The 21,353-nt window shown below is 40.3% G+C and overlaps 1 protein-coding gene across 30 annotated transcripts in view; it reads left to right on the top strand.

The window, feature by feature from the left end:
* The window catches only part of PPFIBP1 (PPFIA binding protein 1), a 173,431-nt gene that overhangs the window by 87,046 nt on the left and 65,032 nt on the right, over nucleotides 1-21,353 (top strand). The window contains exons 1-2 of one of the 30 annotated variants that reach the window (XM_045464408.1): nucleotides 2,722-2,731; nucleotides 16,838-16,848. The exons of the other annotated variants lie outside the window; for them this stretch is intronic. The gene's annotated coding sequence lies outside the window, so the exon portion shown is untranslated. Of the gene's footprint in view, nucleotides 1-2,721; nucleotides 2,732-16,837; nucleotides 16,849-21,353 lie in introns of those variants that run through there. 30 annotated transcript variants of the gene reach the window in all.

A 21,353-nucleotide genomic window follows, 5' to 3' on the forward strand; every position in this document is an offset into this window, starting at 1 on the left:
CTTTTGCTTCCATTATATAACATGCTTTGTAGTAACTATTTTTTGACTGTGGATCTGTGTGCAGGCCTTTTTAGGGTGTGTGTGGGGGTTGGGGTGGAGCTCATGTACCCTTCTGATAGGAGGAGGTTGTGGGGCAATGTGTTGTGGAGGAGTACGTTTAACTTTCATAACTAAAGCCAGAAAATATTTTTGGCTGTGTGACAGTGTGTCAGTAGTTATAAATAATTTCATTTGCTGCTTGGCAGCTATTTTGCTGTTTTCTTTTTGCACCTAAAATTTACTGTTTAAATTTTGCTGGAGCTAATGTAAACATTTCACAATTTACAAATGAGTAAGTCTAAGAGAAATAGCTTCTAAATGGCAGTAAAGTTCAGGTATCTGGGCCAAAAAGATAAAGAGAAAATTCATTAGGTCTGGAAAGCAAATTCTGTAAGTGTAGGCTGGGGAGGACATACCGATAGGAAATAATTCCGCAGCATACATAGAGCACAGAGTGTGATATTGTTGCTCCGAAACTTTACAATCTGAAGAATACATTTACAAAGTGGACCACAGGTCAGTAACCAAATAAGCTCTCCTCATTTCGATTCATCTTTGTTCAGTGTCCTGTGCTCAAGAAGCAGTTAATTTAAATCTGTGGTTATCAAGATAGCAGTTCATCTACAAGCAGGAGATCAAACTTCAGTGTGCATCAAAAATGCATAGCCCTGACCCCAGAAATTTCTAGTTTAAAAGACTAGAGATGGGGCTTATTATCTGCATGCTTAACATGTACTTCCAGTAGACTCCACCTTGAGAAACACTGGTCTAGAATAACCACTTAGACTTTTACTAGGTTTCTTCTGTATATTAGACATGTACGAATCGAAATGAAAGGCAGATACCTGTTGGGAACGTGCTATAGCTTGCAATATGAGGCAGAATTCCGGGTGGTGCAGCCAGTGTGAAGAGAAGGAACTCTGAGCAGGAGGGCAGTGCCACTAACCATTGACTCAATGATAAGGCCAAGATTTAGATTAGTGGAGATGAAACTGGGTGTTTGCGTACCTTGAAGGAGATAGCGTGGGAGTCAGATGAAGGATAGCATCACCTGGGGAAGGAGCTTTACATAGACGTAGACTGTACTTTTGGAGTTCTAAGGAAATTTTAGTGGGAAAAAAGGATTATGGACATTAGAAAGCGGTTGTGAAGGAAATGTAATTGATTGTTGTCACTGGTTCTTAAACTTGGGTATGCATTAGAAGCACCCTGAGGACTTGTCAAAGCACTGAGTGCTGAGTTCCACCCTCAGAATTTCTGAATCAGTCTGGGGGTGGGGCCTGAGAATTTCAATTTCTAACAAGCTCCCAGGTTCTGCTCACGCTGCTTCCTCTGGGAACCATGCTCTGAGATTCACTGCTCTTAATGAATTTGGTAACTTAATCTATCAGAAACCTCTAGATGAGGCTTGGAACACATTTTGGGGGCAAGATGGAGGATGGGATGGTGGTCAGAGTGTTTTGAGTCAGAGTGTCCTATTAGATGGGCTGTCTTTTCTCCCTTTTCTGAGATTTATTTACTCTCAGAGCAACTGGTCCAGAGGTGGGGACAGGAATGTGGTCATGGAGAATAATTTGAGAACTATAATCATAGTCCGAGTATGGCCAGAGTGCTTCTAAAACTGATTAAAATTGTGTTTCTCAGATTTTATTAAAAAAAAAAAAGAAGTAAGTATGGTATATCCTATTTTAGTATCAACATTTACTAGAAGGCATAGTAACTCACTGTTTGATGGAAGTCTTGACTCTAACACTGAACTCATGAGCTTGATCACTCAAACTTCCTCCTCTTCCAGTGTTCTTTATGAACAGCAGCATTGTCTGCCCGGTTTTTTTGTGGCACAGTTTGGGAATCCTCCTGGGCATCATTCCTTCTTTCTCACACTTTCAGCCCTGCATCTAATCATTCACAAAGTCCTGGTGATTCCATTTCCTAGTGCATCTTGTCCACTCCATTGCCATCACTTTGTCCACCAACTCTCACCTGCATTCCACATCTTCTCTCTTTCCCTTCTGATTCATTGTCTACATGGGAGCCAGAGAGAACTTTTTAGAAACACAAACCACAACAGGTCCCTTAAGACCCTTCAATGACAACCCTCTGTATTTAGTATAATCTTTATTATTTTTTAATGTTTATTTTGAGAGAGAGCGTGAGTGGAGGAGGGGCAGAGAGAGTGGAAGAGAAAATCCCAAGCAGGCTCCGTACCATCAGTACAGGACTCGATCCCACGAGCCCTGAGATCATGACCTGAGCCAAAATCAAGAGTCGGACGCACAACTGCTCAACCGACTGAGCCACCTAGGCACCCCTAGGTTAATCTTTAAATTCTCAGAATGGTCCCTGTCAACATCTCCAGCTTATTTTGAGCCACGCCCTCTTTGTTCTTTAAATTCCAGCCCTACTGTCTTTTTCACTTCCTGAACTAAACATGTTTAAAAGCATTGCCCTTTGCTGAGGTGATTGGAGAGTATCTACGGAGAAGAAGGTGTATGTGGCCCTAGTCCTGAGAAAGCTTTTGTGCAATTAGAAAATGGTGGCCCTGCAGGCAGATACAGCCCCTGAGCTGGAACAGAATGGATTTCAGCCTCCACTCGCTAGGGCAGGGCACCCTGTGCAGGACCCAACCTGCATAGCCAGAATGGTGACCCTGACTCAAGATGTCAGTTGGTTTGCCTCCAAATTAAAATTGGTCTGTTTGTCTTATTTAGAAGTGGAATACTGGGCAACTTCTGGAGATTCCTGAAAGCCTAGTGATTTAGTAATGATTGTAAATACGAAAAGGCTTTTACCGTGAAGCCATAGAAATTGTTCTTTGCATGGTGGGGATAACACGTATGTGTCTTCCCAAGCCAGCATGGTTACATCTGTGCTGATTGCTCCTAGCTGTGTCTCATCGTTGAAGATCAGGAGTGATTTACAATCTAGAATGTCTTTCTTTGTTAGCCAGCGAGGCACAACATTCTTTCGTGTGACATGTTTGCTCTTGTGAAAATGACTTGAAGTATTTGGGACCTGGCAGGAGAAGAAATGGGAGGGGACCTGATTCTTGCTAGTCATGAGTCATCTTATAAAAATTTATTGAACATTTTATTAAGCACTTTCATTGTTGGTACAAAACTATTCATCAATCCTAGATTGCTTTGATGTACCTGTTATATCTCCACATGTCCTCTGCCAGGATTTGAGCATAAATCTCTCTCTGAACAAGCACTGAATAAATATTATGATAATTTTGCCTTTGATTTGAGGGCACTTTTGTTTCTTTTTTTAAAGCTCTGTGTTGGATATTTATTTATTTATTGGTCTTTTTTCGGATTTATGAAAGTGCCTAAGTATCGGGGTAGGAGGGGCAGTAAAGGAAAGTATGGAAAACAACCACATATGTGCTGTACCTTGTCATTTCAAACACTGATGGACATTTTCTGAAAGAGGTCTCTGCAAGAGGTCTTTCAGTAGGAATAGAATTTGAATCTGGGAGCAAATAATTGCTCTGTAAATGCTTATGATATTGAAATTGCAAATACACTATATCTAATCGAATTAGTTTGTCATGTTCATTACTGGGTCATAAAGGCAGTTGTTGACTGTGGACACTGAAAAGGCCAGCACATTGTTGCCTAGAAGATTCATCCTTCTCTGTTGAGCTACAGCTGGATTTTTCAGGCCAGCTCACTCTCTGAACTCTGCCTTCTTGCACTGTGTCCTGTGCCTTTGTGATCCTGGGTCCTCTCACCCATGGCTTAAACAACAGAAGTCTATTCTCTCACAGTTCGGAGGCTGAAAATCCAAAGTCAAAGTGTCCGCCAGGCTGGAGTCTCCTGAGGGCTGTGAAGGGAAGGAGCTGTTTCAGTCTTCTTTCTCGGCTTGGCTGGTAGATGGCCGCCATCGTAAGTTTTCATGTCTGTCCATACATGGCTGTGTGTCGAAGTTCCCCTTTTTTATTGGGATACTACTCATATTGGAAGAGGACCCATCCCAGTGATCCCATTTTAACTTGATTGTTTCAGCAAAGACCCTATCTCCAAATAAGGTCACGTCCTGTGATCCTGGGGGTTAGGACTTGAACATATGAATTTTGGGGGAGACACAGTTCAGCCCATCATACCACCCATATCTGAACCTTGATAATAAATTAGCCTCAGAAATCTAGCTATACTTATTGTGGAATCTTCTGTAAATCACCAATAGAAATCTGTAAATTAGCTGAATTTTAAGTCCTCTCTTTCAACCCAGCAGAGTACCTTAGTGTTGATGGTGTTGATTCTGCAGTTTACAGTACTCTCCCTTGTGTTCATCTCATGAGTCATTAGACCAGTAAGTGTTAGGTAAAGGAAAACAAATATGAGAGTGGCACCTTTAAGTAAGGGGGCTTTGGCCACTCCCTTTCCATCCAAGTCCACGACCTATAAAATGTCTAACCCATTCCAAGTTCTGAGGATCTAAGATAGAACATGTTGATGTGTAGTGTGTTTTTACTTGACATCTATTTTAATTACACCATCCTTGCATATCCTTTATTTTGCACACAAGCCTGATTTGGCTGAGTGGTTTTGACACTCATAGCCCTCCAATGCTTTGGACTGTTTATTCCAAGAGCTTGCAGCTGAATTTTCTGGCAAGTCATTGTGATACTATCCAGTGATTCCTTCAGAGATGTAGGTTTTTGAGCCAAAGGATATCTTTTCTCCTCTGGGCTTTTCCTAGTTTCTGAAAGATCGGGGCACCTGCCAGGCCTCTGTCTCTGCAGATACCTAGCACCTGTCATGCTTGTATTTTTAAGCTTTCCCCATTCCCTGTTCCCAAGCGTGTCCTGTTAATGTGACTGTTAATGTACTTTCTTAGGCTTCTGAACATTGAGTCATAATCCATATTTCATTTCTCCTAGCCTAAAAGACCAGGACAAATGGGAGCTTTTCTCTCTTTTCTACCAAACGAGATAGATTTTGTCTCCCTGCAAGTATATTCTAAAATAACAGCAATCTGTCAGTAAAACCACACATCGAATTTAGGGCTGGTTAGATACTGTGTGGCATCATCCTTATTCATTGCTCTGTAAGCCTGGAGCAAGGTGGAAGCAACCAAAGTCAAAGGTCCTTTTTGACTCTATGCAAAAGGCCCTAGTAATCTTTCCTATTAAGATGAAGTAGAAAACTACAAAATTTTTTCTAAGCACTAATACATATATTTCCCTAAGATAAAAGTCACTTCTCTGTTCCTTCTTTACATGGCCAATGCTCCCTTTCTCCCTCCCGTGCTCCCCCCAGAGTGAATAACTTCTAAACTAGGAGTTTCTCACAAGTGAAAGTTCTTGGTCAACTTAGGGATTGCCCCTCTTCTTTGGCCAAGTCTCTTGAGGAAAGGCACCTCTTAGGGGAATTCTCATGTAGAATTGGAACAAACGTGTATCTTTTCCCCTAACCTCTTGGTGTTAAAAAAAAAAAAAGATTTAGGGGCGCCTGGGTGGTTCAGTTGGTTAAGTGTCCCACTTGGCTCATCTCACTGCTTGTGAGTTCAGTCCCCATGTTGGGCTCTGCTGACATCTCAGAGCCTGGAGCCTGCTTCAGATTCTGTGTCTTCATCTCTCTCTGCCCCTCCCCTGCTGGTACTCTCTCTCTCTCAAAAATAAATAAACATTAAAAAAATTTAATGAATGAGAGCCATTCTTTCTGCCACCCTCATAAGGGATAGGTCACTTTTTCTGCCACTTGCTAGCCAACCCCCATGTGGTGGGCCACATTTTTAACTAAACAAGAAGCAGTAAATATATCAACCATCTTAGCTAGCCTGAAAAAACGTTGATTTTTGTTCTAGAAGTTTTGTCTCTCACTGGTTTGTTTTTCTTCATGGAGCCTGGAGCTGATGTCATACCTAAGCAGAGGCCTAGGACCCCATCTCTCCAGAGGCAACCATGTAGCTTGAGAGTCAATCCTAGATTTGGATCATTCCATTACCAAGAACCAGAACCTCTTCAAGGCTACAGTTGGAGGCTTCCTGATTGCCCTGACTGGCCTCCTGTTGGAGGAAATCCCAGAGGACAGCAGAACCCCCACCCCCAGCCCCACCCCGTCCCCCTGCCCCAAGAAGCTCCAGAGAGGAGCCCAAACTTTCCAGCATCCACCTGGTAACCTGATGGTTCTGGCACTTGATCTCTTCAAAGAAGACAAACCTAGGGGATCCCACATGAATTCCAGTTTCCCAATTGACTAAAATACTGTCTCCAGCTTCTTTCAGAGCTTAGTTATGAGGATGTTTTAAATCAGCTAGAGATCTGAAGTATCGGGCAGTGGTTCTTTGGCCCTTGACATCAGTCTTCTGGGCTAGTTTTCAACTTTGGCTTATGGACTGTCCTTGAGTAGTTAGACCTTCCTCTGATTTCCTCTCTCCTTAGGATACAGGGCAATGACACCAACTCCCAGTTCCTTCCTTTGGGTAAAGAACTACACCAACTTTGCAAGCTTGACTATAGCTGTCTTACTGGGACCTCACTCCACAGGTCTAAAACATTTCAAGAGGCTACATGAGGTTTAATTTCTCTTCCTATTCCCTAGTAAGATGTTTTCACAGAGATTTGTCTCTGGGAGCTGTTTCCCCCTTGTCACTGTAGGAGGACTTCCTAACCTCCTTTGGCTTTTTTGCCTACACACTGGAGCCTACAGCAAGTTAAGAACAAGCTCCTCAATGGTGACAGCCATGTACAAATGAGAATCCTGGGGCATGTTAATGGCTCTGCTTAGCTTTTAGCAAGCTTCCAACTCTTCTTACTGTCAGAGTCCTAGTCTGCTAATGTTCCATTGTCACAGTTGGACAAGCATTTAATGAAAGTTACTGTCTGCTTTCCATTCTCTTTTTTCTTCCCTGTTTCCCTTCTTCTTTCTCCTTTTCATTCTTCCTTTACTTTTTGTACCCCTATATCCATTGTTTTTAAGCATAATGTGTACCACAGGGGATTTTTCTTGTGCAGGTGGGGGTCTGTCATGAGAACATATTTATGGAACCAATGAAGAAGTGTGCTAAACTCTGGGTTTGTAAAGTCAGCACAGGATGTTCTCAGCTGATATGTGGCAGGGGCAGAAATTGTAGTTATATATGCCCTATTTATTGAATCCTTAAAATGGACCAGGCCTATGGGACACAAGGCACATCACACACATTTTCTCAAATCATTTAACAAACTGTGCAAACTGCTGCTGACAGCAGGCTCTGTGCTGTCAATGCAGAACCCGATGCAGGGCTTGAATCAGGAACGGTGAGATCATGACGTGGGCCTAAATCCAGAGTTGGACGTTTAACCAACTGAGCCACCCACGTGCCCTGGATTATTTTATTTCATGAAATATAGTACTATTAGACCACCAGGGTTGGGTTTTTTTCCTCCCTCCCCCCCCCCCCCCCCCCCCCCAGTTTAATTGCATTGTGCCAATATTCTATGGGATTTCTCTCCTACTCTGATGAAAGGCTGTTTTCCCATCTTTGTTTTTAGGACCATTTGTTTATTTTTCAGCCTTTTTTTTTTTTTATTGAGGTATAATTGACACACGACATTATATTTGTTTCAGGTGTGCAACATAATTCAGTATTTGTATATATTGTGAAATGATCACCTCTTAGCAACTTTCCAATATGCGGTACAGTAGTATTATTTCTAGTCACCATGCTGTCCATTACATTTCCATGACTTCTTTATTTGGTAACTGGAAGTTTGTATCTTTGGCCCCATTTTGTCCACCCCTCAACCCTTTACCTCTGACAGTCTCCAATCTGTTCTGTGTATCTATGAGGTTGGGTTTAGTTTTTTGTTTTGCTTTGTTATTTGTTTTTTGGTGTTTTTTTTTGGAATTTCACATAGAAGTAAGATCATATGATATTTGTCTTTGTCTGACTTACTTCATTCACTTAGCATGATATCCTCAAGGTATGTATGCACCATGCTTTCTTGTGTGTGTGTGTGTGTGTGTGTGTGTGTTTTAGAAAGTGGGGGGAATGTGTGAGCAGGGGTGGGGGCAGAGGGAGAGGGAGAGCACTCAGTTTCACGACCATGAGATCATGACTTGAGCTGAAATTAAGAGTTGGATGCTTAACTGACCGACCCATCTAGGTGCTCCCCATGCTTTATCTATTTGTCTGTGAGTGGACACTCAGGTTGTTTCCCTATCTTGGCTATTGCAAATAATGCTGCAGTGACCATGAATGAGGGTGCATGTGTCTTTCTGAGTTAATGTTTTCAGTTTCTTTGGATAAATACACAGAAGTGGGATTGCTAGATCATATGGTAGCTTTGTTTTTCATTTTTTGAGGAACCTTCACAGTTTTCCATAGTGGGCACACTAATTTACATTCATACCAAAGGTACATAAGGGTTTTCTTTCTCTCCATATCCTCACCAGCATTTGTTATTTCTTGTCTTTTTGACTCAAGCCATTCTGACAAATGTGAAGTGATATCTCATTGTGGTTTTGATTTTCATTTCCCTGAAGATTGGTGATTTTGAGCTTCTTTTCATGCACCTGTTGTCCATCTGTATATCTTCTTTGGAATAAATGCCCATTTTTAAAATCTGATTTTTTTAATTTTTATTTTTTTGCTATTCAACTTTATATATCTTGGGTATTAACCTCTTATCAGATATATGATTTACAAATATTTTCTCCCATTCTGTAGGTTACCTTTTAATATTATTGATGAGTTCCTTTGCTGTGCAAAAGCTTTTTCACTTGATGTAGTCCCACTGGTTTAATTCTGCTTTTGTTGCCTGGGGGATTTTTTTTTTTTTTTTTTTAATTATGAGATGAGTAGATGGCAGCCAGACTGGAGTGGGGAGAGGGGAAAGCAGTATATGGGGACCACTCATTTCAGGGGTGTAATTGTGAAGAGTCAGAGCTAGATCTGTAACTTATGAAGGGCAAAGGGAAGGATTTGGGAGCTTTCTGCTGGTTTGTTTTGGCTAGGATTTTTAGGTCCAGAAGATTTTTGACATTTTATTGGTTGAGCAGAAGGGAATAATTGAAGATGAAAGAGAAAGAGGGAGCAGTTGTTCAAAAAAAAAAGGCTGGGATGAGATCAAGAATAAGGGTGGCAAGTTTTCTTAGGACAGAAGATGGGAGCAGACAAGTAAGTATACACTTAGAGGAGAGCTCCCCAGGATTCTCTGTCCAGTAGGGTATGAAGTAATCTACTGCGTTTAAGCGTGGGCAGGAATAGGAATAGACTAGGGGAGAATTTTGTAGGGATTCTTGGAGACAGCCATCATGAAGAATGTGATAGGGAGGGAACTAACGATGCATGCGGGGATTGATGAGTAGCACCAAGTGTCCAGTCACGGTTAGATAGCAGGCATTGGAAGTGGAACCAGCTGGGCTTTCTCTAGCAACACTTGTTACAGCTGACTCGAGACATAGCCAGGAGTTTCTTGGGGAAAAATACATTTTTGATACTATATTACCTTTTTTTTAAAATTTATCTTAACGTTTTATTTATTTTTGAGAGACAGAGTGCAAGTGGGGGAGGAGCAGAGAGAGAGGGAGACACAGACTCTGAAGCTGAGCTCTCAGCACAGAGCCTGACACAGGGCTTGAACCCACGAATGGTGGTGGGATCATGACCTCAGCCGAAGTAGCTGCTTAACCGACTGAGCCAGCCAGGCGCCTCAATACTATATTACTTTTTACCACAAGGCAAAATTTGAGGCATCCTGAGATAAAGATAATTTAAAGAAAGACTTTCCATATGCAGAATATAAATAGCAAAAATAGAAAAACCAAGTATCTTGTTTCTTTGCCTTGTTTTTAAAGCTTAAGCAAGCACCATGTTACCCCAGTCATTTAGAATGTCCAAGTTTGGGGTTGGCACTAGAAAATAATTCAGATGCCGTACTTGGCTAGGGAAAAAAGTATGTCTCTGGTGGGTGGGCTCACTTAACCGGTCTGTGAAATGGACTTGATTGGATGGTGAATGCAGAAATTGGGGGTGTTCATGTGAATGAAAACTCCTCAGTGCTTGGAACAGTAGTTTCTGGCATGTGGTGGGGATGTGATAAATACTCTTTGAATGAACATGCATGTGTGTCAATGAATGTATACATTTTCTCATGTCATTTTGAAGCACTAGTTCTGTATACAGTAAAATATGAAAAATCCTGATTCATATTTGCCATTTGGTAGCCTTGCCCTAGTTATTCAACAGATAGCACATTCTCTCTTGGAAGGTATGGGTTACCAGAACTTTTATTAAAATGAACAAAAATTTTGGGTTGATGATCTGAAACACAAAATTGCCAAATAAGTCCATTAATGTACCATTCTTTCCTGTGCAGCACTCTATAGGGGGGAGAGAGAGAGAGAGAGAGAGCAAGCGAGGGAGAGTATAGCACGCTTTATGGTGATTAATGAATAGTTTTGTGTTGGGGGATATAAATGATTATTCATTTATTTATTGAATCTTTACTGAGCACTATATCCTGAGCTAAGCTTGGTAGAAATTATTAAGAGTAGGACCTTAGTTCTTAAAAAGCTCACTCAAGTAGAGACTCTATTCCACAGGCCTAGTTAAGTGAGCCTACCTGCCAAGTATAGCATGTAGTAGAGACAACTAATGGTCCCATATGGTACCTGGCAATAGAAGTATATATATATGCAAAAGGAGTGCTATGGGAGTGTTTGATGCCATAGTCACGAATTTTGCTTGGGTGTTCTGCCATGACATATAGCTTTCACGTACAAGATGCTGGTGTTTCGTTTGGCTTTAGTGTAAAAGATAGCAGGTGATGACTCCATGGATGATGATTTAGTAGTTCTTGCTTCCTTCCTTTGATAGGTAGAGGAAGTACTTGTCATGCTCAGAGTTGGGAGCAGGCAGGTTAGTCACCTCGGTAAATGGCCACCCCATCCTTCTATGGAGTAGGCCACAGCCCTTGAGTCCTTTCTTTTTCCCAAGCAGTGTATCAAATTGTGTTAGCTTTTCCATCAAAACACACACAAGGTGATGCAAGTGTTGATATCTTATTGGGGGTGTGTTATGTAGGTGTGTGCATTCATCAGAACTCATCAAACCGTACAGTTAAGACCTGTGCATTTCACTGTGTGACTTCTCTTCTCCCCTCATACAGACTACATGAAGCTACATCAAGTTCTCCCTTCTGGCCATTGTACTGGTTGGTTGTTTCTACATGGAAGCTCTTCCTGTATAGTCATGTGACTTTCCCCCTCACCTCTTTTTTTTTTTTTTTTTAAGTTTATTTATTTATTTTGTGAAAGAGAGAGAGAGGGAGAGAGAGAGAGACAGAGAGAACAAGTTGGGGAGGGGCAGAAAATCCCAAGCAGGTTGCACGGGAGCCAGACATGGGGCTCGATCTCATGAATTGTGAGGTCATGACCTAAGCCCAAATCAAGACTCAGATGCTCAACCGACTGAGCCACCGAGGGCCCCTCCCCCTCACCTCTTACCAAGCTTTGCCCAGCATCATTTTATCATTGGGGTCTTCCCTGATTAGCATATTAAAATTGTGACTCCCTGTCATTCCCTTTCTGCACAAAGAGCCATCACAATGTATAATTAAGAGCATGGGCTCTAGAGTTGGGTCTGTCTGGCCTCACATCCTTCTTCTAGCTGTATGACTTGAGTGTCTTTCTGTGGCTCAGTTTTATAACCTATAAAATAGGGCTAAATATTTGTCAATAGGATTATTGAGAAGATTCAATGAATTAATACATGAAAAGCATGTAAAACAGTGACCGATACATAGTAAGTTAATGTTAACTTAATTCTCCTTTGCTTTGTTTTCCCATATCACTTATCACCATATCATCTACTGTATATTTAAACTATTTGCTTATAGTTTCTTGCCATTAGAATAACAACTTTTACTCTTTTTTTCTTCTCCATTTTCTTTTTTTCTTTTTCTTTACTGTTATACCCTCATCACTTATATTTGTGCCTGATACATAATAGGTACTCAGTAAATATTGTTCAGGGCATCTTGGTGGCTCAGTCAGTTGAACGTCCGACTCGATTTCGGCTCAGGTCATGATCTCAGGGTCATGTGATCGAGCCCAGCCTCCAGCTCCACGCTGAGCACGGAGCTTTCCTAAGATTCTTTCTCTCCCTCTCCCCTTCCCCTGCTCTCTCACACAAAAGAAAAAAATATATAGTTTAGTCAGTGGGTGAACGTGCATATAGGAGAGGATTCTGTGGATTGTCAGGAGGCTATGGGATGGGTTGGGGCAGGGGTTCGCCGACATTTCCTGCATTTGGCCGGATAGTAAATACTTTAGGCTTTGTGAGTTACAACTACTCATTCTGCCGCTGAACGTGCAAGTAGCCACAGATGATATGTGAACGAATGAGTGTGACTTTGTTCCAATGAAACTTTATTTACAGAAACAGGTAGTGGGCCTGAGTTGGCTTATGGGCTATAGTTTGTCAGCTCTTGTGTTGGGAAATAATTTTTGGCCTCGCTTTCCTGATTCTCTTTACCCCTCCCCTAAGACATCTCCCACTGCAGCAATTAGTGCTAGTCATTCACAACTGAAATAGAAATAGTTTGCAAAACATTGTATCATCCATCAATTAATACTTGATTGGGGACTCATTAATTGTACAAAATTTTTGTGTCTTTTTAATATTTTAATAGTGAACAACAATGTTAAGAATGTATTTTGTACTTTCAGCTATATCATTTCAGGGCTCTGTTTTTCTTCTTTTACAATGGTTTTTTTTGTTTTTTTGTTTTTGTTTTTTTTTTTTACATTTATTTATTTTTGGGACAGAGAGAGACAGAGCATGAACGGTGGAGGGTCAGAGAGAGAGGGAGACAGAATCTGAAACAGGCTCCAGGCTCTGAGCTGTCAGCACAGAGCCCGACGCGGGGTTCAAACTCACAGACCGCGAGATCATGACTTGAGCTGAAGTCGGCCGCTTAACCGACTGAGCCACCCAGGTGCCCCTACAATGTTTTTTTTTTATTTTAGTTAGTTAATACACAGTACAGTATTGGTTTCAGAAATGGCTCTGGCTTGGATTTTTTTCCTCCAGGAGCTGAAGACTTGTCTGTTATGGCCAGAGACATATATGCTATTAAAGAAAAAGATGACCTTTTGCTTACTATACAGCCAACAGTGTAACTAACTCATTGAAATAAAACCAACAGAAATTATCCACTAGACAGTTTAGTTTTTTAAATTATTATAGAGTCTTATTCCTCCACAAAACTGTTCCCTAGCCCACAATTTTTACCATTCTCCCCAATCCATTTGGTATGCTGGCAGGATTCTTTCATTTTTAAATACAGTACATTTTTGGCCGTGTAGTATTAGTGACAGACTATGAAGTTTTAGCATGAACTATGTAGCCTTTATTGCTATAATTAAAACCAACTGGTTCAGAAATTAAACATGTTTTGCTGCTGTGATGCATCATAAGAATATCATTCTGTATTTTTTTTTTAATGTTTATTTTTGAGAGACAGAGAGAGTGAGCATGGGAAAGGCAGAGAGGGAGGAAGAGAGACAATCCCAAGCAGGGTCCATACTGTCAGCACAGAACCCGATGCAGGGCTCAAACCCATGAACCATGAGATCGTGACCTGAGCTGAAATCTAGAGTCGAATGCTTAACCAACTAAGCCACCCAGGCGCCCCTGCTGTGATGCATTGTAATTAGACAAAGAAGTTCAAGTATATGACTGCCACTGATATTAATTTTACATAACCCAAATGGTTTTTGTTTCACTTCTTTTGTTTCACTTCGAATTTAAGCACATGTCATCATCAATGCTAACAGTTTTCTGCTTGTCATTTAATTACTTTCATCATGTGACATGTGTGCAGAGAGAACCTGAATGGTGCTCCCCAGTTGTTGCGTTTCTCTTGCTCCCCATGCTGCCTGTTCTCTTTCTCTCTGTGATCCACGGTCGCAGTTTCCAATCTGAGTACTGGGTACACACTTTCTCCCAAGACACTTGCCCGGTGTGTCCTCCAAAGCACTGCTTCTCCAGCCATCTCTGGTAAAGGACCAGTGTTTTTTTTTTTTTTTTTCTTTCTTATTTCCAATTCATCATGGATTGATTTTGTAAAATTCAATTTTAAAAAATTGGGTGGGCCAGCAAAATGATCACATAATTGGATATCATAGCAAGGTACAATTGCTATAAGATTTTCTAAATACTTAGTTTCTGAACTTAACTCATAATTGACCGGTGACAGTTAATGAACCAGTTCACAGACCACATTTTAAGTCGTTGCACTATAGAGCAGTCTTTCTCAAGTGTTTTTGACCTAGTGTAAGATATACTTTCTTCTATCATGATGCAGTACATATGCATGCATGCCCCCCAAGCTCCTTCCCCATTATGCTGAAACCATGGGAATGTCAGCTACCTAAAGGCAGAGGTATTTTTCTTTTTTTGCTCGTACCTGGCACATGGTAGGCCTTCAGTTAATATTTATTGCATACAGATGTGTGTATATATAACTGAATCAAAAGTTTCACAAAACAATACTTAACCTTTTCTTCTTGTGGGACACTCTTGATGTTTTCTATTTTATTCAAATGTTGATTGCAATGTGCTAAATTTATTTCACCGCCTTCTGATTATAGGGGTCATGACCCACAGTGTATAAAACATGCTTGTCCTTTCCCTCCCTTTTAGAGCTTTGAGTAGCTATTAACCCTCTCCTGCCCTCCGCAGGGTATCAGTCTGGATTTCTGATATCCCAGAACTGCTTACCTCTTGCCAGCTAAGGCTAGGTTGGTAGACCTGGCAGAAAACTAGGAGACAGATGAGTCTCTGGGTTTGTAAAAGCTAAGAAGAAGAGATGCGTGAGGGTTAGGGTTAGAGTAGCTAGAAAAGTCAGAAGTTAAAACCTGTTCAGGCCCCCTAATACTCCTCCATCCTGTTGGGAACTCAGTTTGCAAACTCTTAGAAATAACATCATCCCAAAGTTGCACAATGGCTTTGGTTCACCTACGTTTTGAAGAGTGTGAAAATTCACTTTGTAAGCTTGTAGGTGATAGCAACCATCAGATTTATCCAAATTTCTCTTAAGAGTCAGGGTGAGGAAATAAGTTTTTGACATATGCAGCTAAGAGGAAGGTCACACTATTTGCTGCAAACAGGATATAGGAGCTAGAGTCATTTTGACAGAAGCGTACCTGTTTGAGGAGCCGCTGGAACAAGGCACCACGCTGGAAGCCTGCTGTCTGCCACACGAGATACTGCGGATACACAGCTTAGTCGAGGAGGCAAATATTATAAAATTAGGGCTCTGTGGACTCATGCCCGGGGTGCTCTGAGAGAGGCAACAAGGCCTTGGCAGCACGGATCCCCAAGCTGAATCTTGAGACTAAGTGTCCCAGGGCATACAGGGTGGTCCGAGCAGGGAAGGAGCAGCTGTCGTGACTGCACGGAGGTGAGCAGGTGCATGTTCACGGACGGGTATGTTGTCCAGCATGCTAGGCAGTCAGGGCTGCACACGCTGGAGGTAGGTATGTAATCTGGTTTGGAAGCTCGTGAGAAGGGTCAAGGTTGGTGGTCTGAGTCAGGGCTGACTAGCCTTTTCATGAATACCTATGGGGAACAACATGGGTTTTGGGCTCAAACCTTACTTCTTGAGTGACCTTAGACAAATTCACAACTTCTTCTTGCAGTCATTATAGCTAACGATAGTAGATCAGGAGAAATGGGACATTCTTTCACCTTCTCACAAGATCTTCAGATTTACTGATATTTAGTACAATCAGTTTTTCAAATAGTAGCAACATGCTTTTATTCAAGAAGTAAAGGATCTTGGCTTATTGTGTTCACCTTTTTATCAATTCCCTTGTAGTTATTCCTAAATATTAACATCATAGAGCTGAGAAGCTCGTTTCCTTTTATCTTGTCCTGTTTTCCCTTGGTGTTTCATTTATTTACTTACCAATGTGGCCCCATCATCTTTTGGCTCTTCATATTAGTGAGCAAGAGAAGTAACTTTGACTAAGGCACAGTCATTAATACTTGCACTTTTATGCTCTGCCTCACAAACTCTCTGTGAGAGGCCATCCCATTTTCTGAGTGCGTGTTTTTGTTTATGCAGGTGGTTAAAATAAGTATTTTCTTATTTGGTTTGTAAATATTTGGTGAGACCTTGGTGTGCTTGAGGTCATGACAGAAAAATAAAGTATTTAAGACAACATATCATGGTCAAGGGTGTTTGAAAATCCTATCGTCTACAAATATGGATGAAAAAATTGTAAATATTTTATTATGGAAAATCTCAAGTATATGAAAGTGTAGAGAGAATAGTGTGATGTTATCGCATGTACTTATCATTCACTTTCAACAATCTTGACTAATCTTGTGTCATTTATATCTTTGCCCTTCTTCCCTTCCTGTTTATTATTTTAAAGCAAATTCCAGATGTCATATTTTATCAGTGAATATTTTGCTAATAACTTCTAAAAAAGTAAGAACTCTTAAAAATAATTATTATAACTTAAAAACTAAAATAATCCCCTAATATCATCAAATATACAGTGTTCACATTTTCAATGATATCATCAATATTATACTTACTTTAAAGTTTGACAAATTAACATTTTTTTAACGTTTATTTATTATTGAGAGGGAGACAGAGAGAGAGAGAGAGTGAGTGTGAGTGGGGGGAGGGGCAGAGAAAGAGGTAGACACAGAATCCAAAGCAGGCTCCAGGCTCTCAGCTGTCAGCACAGAGCCCAGTGTGGGCTCGATCTCAGAAACCATGAAATCATGACCTGAGCCGAAATTGGATGCTTAACCAACTGAGCCACCCAGGCGCCCCTGACAGATTTTAAAAATTTTGTTGAACATTAGATATCACCCCTACTGCCAACATCCCCAGTCTTTCTGTTTTTGGCACTTCCTGGGCACCTTGACCTCCACTTCTTACCATTGTTGCCTTTTCAAGTGATTCTGAATTAATTTTACAGGGATGTTAGAGCAGATTGGAGGTGAAAAGGATTTGGGCTAATAGAGTGGGGAGGAGAAAGTATGTGATGACAGATGCATAGCAGAGAACCAGAAAACAAGGAGGATTGCATAAGAATCATAAAATGTTACAGGCATAAGGGCTTAATAGTTGAAGTTTAGAAGGAGAGTTATCGGGTTGAAACCTGAATTGTTTGTTCAGAGCTGTTATTTTTGGATCAAAAGAAGCAGTGACTGGGGAGAGGAGCTCTTCCCTTGTTTACCTTGGTCGCCAGTTCAACCTCATCTTGGGTGGAGCTTGTTGTCCCAAAAGGAAAGACGGGTTCTTATGCTCTAGCACAGTGATTGAGTGTGAATCAGAATCACCTGCACAGCCTGTAAAAACCTCCTAGAATTTCTCATTCAGTAGATTTTGGGTGGACTCAAGGATTCGCATTCTAACTAGGTGCAGGTGAGGCTGCTGCTGGTCCAGGAACCACACCTTGGGAATTACTGATAGTCCGAACTAGTCGGTCTTTCCATTTTTAAGACATTTTATCTTTGCTGAGACTGTATTGCTGCATACACTTGGGAATATTGTATAATTGATTAACATCCCTAGTGAGCATCTTGGGAGGAGAAATCTATGAGTAATTTATATGAAAATATATATTGTTTTCATAATGACCATATAATAATATGGCACTCCACCAGCCTAGTGGAATGTTTGTAAACATTCTCTTAACAAAAGGATTTCTTCTTCTAAGTGTCTTGATCTCTATGAATTGTATCTGTCTCTGGGCATGAATTAGAAGTTCCCTTCAAACCAAATAGCTAAATATTTGAGCTAAGGAAAGCAGAGAAAGCTAGGATAAATGGCATTCTTACCCAAGTTTAGAACAAACTTACTAATTTTCTTAGTCTTTTTTTCCTTCTTCACAGAGAGACTGGGAAGTGAGCCTGACCTAAAACATCGGTCAGTCAGCAACCCAGCAAAATGTGGTTTTCTGCCAACTCTTTAGCTACCACGCCCATTGCTGGAACTTTCCTTAATATTTTATCCCATTCAAATCTACTCTAAATGGGTCCTGACCAAGCTTGAAATATACCCAGAACATGCTTTTCTATTGAGTCTTTTTTGTGTGTGTGTCCTTTAATATATGAATGTTATCCCCAGAAGATTGCTTTTCCAAGACTTCTCTAAATTTATTTTTTTGAGCCATTGGAATAGGAAACCATTAGACTAAGGACTTCTGCAAATAGCGCTGATCTGTTTGTTTATTTTAGTTTCTTTAATGTTTATTTTGAGAGAGAGGTGGAGGGGAGAGGCAGAGAGAGCGGGGAGAGAATCTGTTCTGTCAACGCAGAGCCTGACTCAGGGCTCCATACAATGAGATCATGGCCTGAGCCAAAATCAAGAGTGAGACCCTTAACCAGCTGAGCCACCCCACCCCAAGATCGCTGTTTAATTTTTTTTTTTCCAACGTTTATTTATTTTTGGGACAGAGAGAGACAGAGCATGAACGGGGGAGGGGCGGAGAGAGAGGGAGACATAGAATCAGAAACAGGCTCCAGGCTCTGAGCCATCAGCCCAGAGCCTGACGCGGGGCTCGAACTCACAGACCGCGAGATCACGACCTGGCTGAAGTCGGATGCTTAACCGACTGCGCCACCCAGGCGCCCCCCAAGATCGCTGTTTAAATCACCCAACAAATAGGGCTTTCCCAAGTTTGAGCTATGACCTTGAACCCAAACCCCACTCCTTTGTTGTGGTAGTTATGTTTTCTGGTATTTTTTTCCCTTCAGCAAGTCATTCAAAGAAGTACATTATTAGCTCTTTAGAGTTCAGAAGTGAATTTGCTATCATATGAAAATTATTGGATGTTGAAGTTTTAATCTAAATGATTTGTGGACCCACAAGACCAAATTATAATCAGCAGGTTTCTGGGTAGGCAATGAATTAGAACAAAGGGACTTGGATATTCGGAGTCTTTTACTTTGGACCTCAAGTGTATAATTGGATTATTCATTATCTTTGATTTATGACATCATTATAAGTCCATGCATTTGCTTTTTACATTAACCCTTTTATTTAGTTCATTTTAAAACTACAGTCTCATTTTTTTAATTAAAAAAATTTTTTTAACGTTTGTTTATTTTGAGAGAGAAAGTGGGGGAGGGGTAGAGAGAGGGAGAGAGAGAATCCCAAGCAGGCTCCACGCTGTCAGCACAGAGCTGGATTTGGGGCTTGATTTCAGAAACCGTGAGATCATGACTTGAGCCGAAACCAAGAGTCAGGTGCTTAACTGACTGAGGCAACCAGCCGCCCCTCTACAATTTCATTTTTAATTGATAACAGTCTTTACCAAATTTTAAAATTTGAGATGAAATTTACATACAGTGAAATGCACACATCTTAAATGTATAGTTTGATGAGTTTTGACAAATGTATAAGCTCTGTAACCAACCACTCAATCAGTATATTGAACAGGAACTCCCCCTGGCCACGCCCCCTGTCCCCCCCCCCCCCCGCCCCCCACCTCCCGGATCATTTGCCACTTTCTGCAAGTAACTGTCGTCTTACTTTCTATCACTGTAGATTACTGCTTGTTCTTGATTCATATAAAAGAAATCTTGTAGTACATAGTTGTTCATCTCTGGCTTTTGCTCAGCATAATGTTGCATGTGTCAGTAGTTCAGTCTTTTTTATTGTGGAGTAATTTTCCACTGTATTTGGAGTAATATTGTATTAAGTGTGTAAGGATCTTTTTAGAACAAGGGATTTTCTGAAGCCTTTTTATTTAGCCTTACTGTTTTTAAAAATACTTTTACCCGGCCATGAAAGTTGACATAGTTTTATCAACACAGATGCTCATTAAATTGGGCTGCCTCTAAAATAACTCCAGCCATGGGCAAGTCAGAATTTTAATAAATATGGAAATTCTATTTTAACATTAGTCCCACTTCAGTTTGCTGTTCTTAACTCTTCTGTGTAGTCCTTTGAAGTCCAACTGGAATTTTTTGAGACTTACTTTGTGGCCTTGCATATATGGCCCATCCTGATGAATATAGTGGATTTGAAAAGAATGTATATTCTGCATTTTGATTTTTTTTTTTTTTAGTATAAATTGATTTAGGTAAGGATGGTTGATTATATTGTTCAAGTCTTCTATGTTATTACTGGATTTTTCCCCCTACCTTTGCCATTCCAAAAGAGGGTTGAAAAGGAAGAACAAATGACAGGTGGGACAAACAAAAAGGACAGGACTGTACACTTACATCTAACCATATCAACAATTACATCAAATACGAATGACTTAATTTATGTAATTCTTCTTTAATTTTGTTGGGTTCTGCCGTATGTATTTGGAAGTTCTGTTATTAGTTGCAAAAATATTTGTGATTGTTACGACTTCCTGATGAATTGACTCATCGTTATAAATATCTCTTTCTAGTGATACTTCTTTGTTGAAAGCTATTTTTCTTATATTAATATAGTCACTCCTGCTTTATTAGGCTTACTATATATATATGATACTTCATTTTTCATCCTTTTACTTTATATTTCTTTATATTTAAAGTACATCTCTATTAACCGCATATAGTTAGGTTTGTCTTTTTTTTTTTTTTTTCTTTTCTTTTTTCTTTTTAGCCAGTCTGATCATCTCTGGCTTTCAATAGTGTTCATTCTGTTTATATTTAATGTAATTATTTATATGATTGAATTTAAATCTACCATCTTACCATTTGATTTCTATTTCTCCCATCTGTTTATTGTCCCACCATAACTGCCCTACTTTTGGATTGACGATTTTCTTAGTATTCCATTTCACTAACCCAATTGGCTTTTTACTTATATCTCTGTAGTGTGTAATTTTAATGGATTATATCATATATTCTTAGCATAGCCTACCATGAATTAGTATTAAGAAGTTTACCCCCTTCTTTCCTTTGAGCCAATAAGGTTTTGATAGCTAGGATCTACTCTGTATCCCAAAAAGATATATAAATGTGTATCTCATGTATTATGGTTCCCTTTACTCAAGAGCTGAATTCCCTCCAGTTTCTACCAGCTTGTGTTTGCTCTCCAGTTTCTTCAAAACTGTTTTTATATTTTATCCAGTGTTTTGTATTGCTATTTGTGGGAAGGTTTGTCCAATAAAGTCTATTCCACATTATCAGAAGTGAAATTGCCATTTTGTCATTTTTAGTGATGTACTAAGCACTCTTCTGAATCTATTACCTAACTCAAAAACTTGGCAGTAACCTTTATTCATCTATATAACTCTTCTTCTCAGTCTATCCCCTCTATCGCCCAATATCCCTGACTTGAGTTATCCACCATCCTGAATTTCATGTTGCCATTTCTTCTTTTCTTTTTGTATAGTTATGTTGAA

Source organism: Leopardus geoffroyi, chromosome B4 (assembly GCF_018350155.1).
Source record: "Leopardus geoffroyi isolate Oge1 chromosome B4, O.geoffroyi_Oge1_pat1.0, whole genome shotgun sequence".
Classification (NCBI taxonomy): domain Eukaryota; kingdom Metazoa; phylum Chordata; class Mammalia; order Carnivora; family Felidae; genus Leopardus; species Leopardus geoffroyi.